Source organism: Anopheles funestus (genome assembly GCF_943734845.2).
Source record: "Anopheles funestus chromosome X unlocalized genomic scaffold, idAnoFuneDA-416_04 X_unloc_30, whole genome shotgun sequence".
NCBI lineage: Eukaryota > Metazoa > Arthropoda > Insecta > Diptera > Culicidae > Anopheles > Anopheles funestus.
In genome coordinates this window covers 367,501-370,183 of record NW_026045155.1, presented here as the reverse complement: position 1 = coordinate 370,183, position 2,683 = coordinate 367,501, and the positions used below count along the sequence as shown (strand labels likewise).

At 48.9% G+C, this 2,683-nt stretch overlaps 1 non-coding gene across 1 annotated transcript; it reads left to right on the top strand.

Moving 5' to 3' along the window:
* The first annotated feature begins 1,947 nt into the window (after window positions 1–1,947).
* LOC125773327 (5.8S ribosomal RNA) lies at window positions 1,948–2,105 on the top strand. Its single transcript, XR_007420041.1, has one exon. It is a non-coding gene; the product is annotated as a 5.8S ribosomal RNA (ribosomal RNA).
* Window positions 2,106–2,683: the final 578 nt, after the last annotated feature.

The window sequence follows — 2,683 nt, the reverse complement described above, 5'->3', positions numbered from 1 at the left end:
CTGGAATTTCTAGTAAGCACTAGTCATTAGCTAGTGCTGATTACGTCCCTGCCCTTTGTACACACCGCCCGTCGCTACTACCGATGGATTATTTAGTGAGGTTTCTGGAGGCTTACCTTCCGCGGTTCCTTCGTGAGCTGCAGCTGGCATGGCTGAAGTTGACCGAACTTGATGATTTAGAGGAAGTAAAAGTCGTAACAAGGTTTCCGTAGGTGAACCTGCGGAAGGATCATTACTGATGATCGTCCGCGAGTGACCAACCATGGGCTGCCTTCGGTGTAGCTCGGTCGCTCGCTTGCTATGTGTCAGAATTTGTTGAAAGCCAACTCGTTCGTTGTACACTTTGATGGGTGACCATCACTGTGTCTCCGTGCCGAGCTAGATCTCCCCTAGCCGTAAGGCACTTGAACGCCCCTTCGACGACGAGTTGCATGTGTGTGGTATGTGTCAGAATCTGGTGAAGCTTTCTGCATGTGATGTGCCTTGTGTGGATCCGTGGCCATTGCATTGTGTCTGGTGTGTAGGTACCCAGACACTTAAGCAAACTCGATCGTTGTACACTTTGATGGGCGAGCATCACTGTGTATCCGTGCCGTGTAAGAGCTCCCCTGGCCATCAGGCACTTGAAAGGTCCTTCGACGACGAGTTACAATAGTGGTGTGTTAGATACGTCAGATTACGGTGTCTACTAGTGTGCAATACGTATCCGGCTACGGCACGGAACGAACGGGAACTGTGGTGCAGACAAACAAGAGTTAAGCCTATTAGTCATTAACTCTAAGGACGGGGCCATGGGGCGGTACGCAAAGGATACGGATGAGCGAGTATGCAGGCCCAATACTCAATAGCTCGATCCGATCCAAGCACATGAGTTGACTGCGGCGCCAGGTTAACCAATGTGCAAGATTCTATATGGCCGGTAGAATCTTGTGTCTTAAGCGATTTGATACCAAGACACCAGAACGAAAGTTAGTTGAAGAGTTATTAAACTCTTATGAAGTATGGTTGTGCAATCACAACTTATGACTTTAACCTATAAAGTGGATATGGACTTGCAATTATAACATGGAATCTCTACACACCCCATGAGCTCGATCCAATCCACGCACACGAGTTGCCTGAGTAGCGACAGGTATACCGATGTGCAATACGTATCCGGCCACGGCACGGAACGAACGGGAACTGTGGTGCAGACATACAAAGAGTTAAGCCTACTAGTCATTAACTCTAAGGACGGGGCCATGGGGCGGTACGCAAAGGATACGGATGAGCGAGTATGCAGGCCCAATACTCAATAGCTCGATCCGATCCAAGCACATGAGTTGACTGCGGCGCCAGGTTAACCAATGTGTTAGATTCTATTTGGCCAGTAGAATCTTGTGTCTTACGCGATTTGATACCAAGACACCAGAACGAAAGTTAGTTGAAGAGTGATTAAACTCTTATGAAGAATGGTTGTGCAATCACAACTTATGACTTTAACCTATAAAGTGGATATGGACTATCAATTATAACATGGGGCACACACCATGTTCTCGATCCAATCCACGCACACGAGTTGCCTGAGTAGCGACAGGTATACCGATGTGCAATACGTATCCGGCCATAGGCACGGAACGAACAGGAACTGTGGTGCAGACATACAAGGGCCATGGGGCGGTACGCAAAGGATACGGATGAGCGAGTATGCAGGCCCAATACTCAATAGCTCGATCCGATCCAAGCACATGAGTTGACTGCGGCGCCAGGTTAACCGATGTGCTAAGAGAGTTGTTCCTGGGCCTTCAAAGTGACTTCAAAACTATCTTAGCGAATGGTGGCCATGGGCGTAGACATGAGCCACAAGTCACAAGGCCTGGGACTATTGGGTAATAAAGACAACTTAGTCAGAAAGTTAGTCTTTGGACGTACCACCGGGATTGTGTTACATTGGGAACCTTACTATAAAACCCTAGGCAGGGGATCACTCGGCTCATGGATCGATGAAGACCGCAGCTAAATGCGCGTCACAATGTGAACTGCAGGACACATGAACACCGATAAGTTGAACGCATATTGCGCGTCGGACGATTAAACCCGGCCGATGCACACATTCTTGAGTGCCTATCAATTCCTTGATATACAACAAACCAAACTTCAGGGTGGAGCGTGCCACAATAGAACACTATGGCGAGCAGCCCGTCTAGTGTCGTGGGGGAAACACGCTTCCACACTGTGCATAATGGCGTGCTCGGGACCTTTGTTGGGACCGCAGGGCGCTGAAAGTAAAGGGGTGAACCGCATAAATCGCACGCACGTAAACGCGCACACACACAAATAGAGTGAGACGTATCGTAGGATACCGCTAAGAGTACGTTGTGAAACATGGGGAAATTCAATCGAAAACCTCTTTGATGTCCAAGATTTCGTTGACCGTATCCGTCGTAATACTGGATCAACGTGCTTGGGGGAAAACGTCAAAGGGTTTTATAATAGTGGTGCATGATTAACCCATCGATGCCCGAGGGGAACATGTTGTCCAATACAATAGTGGTGCAGTTGGCTCGACATGCTCGGGGGGAGACATCGTGGGTCCAAGTCGACCAAGTCGACCGGGAGTTGTTGTTGAGAGATCGAATCAAAACGATGCCGAGCGGAACTCGTTGTCCTTATTGGAGTGATATTCGGACAACGTGCTCGGGGG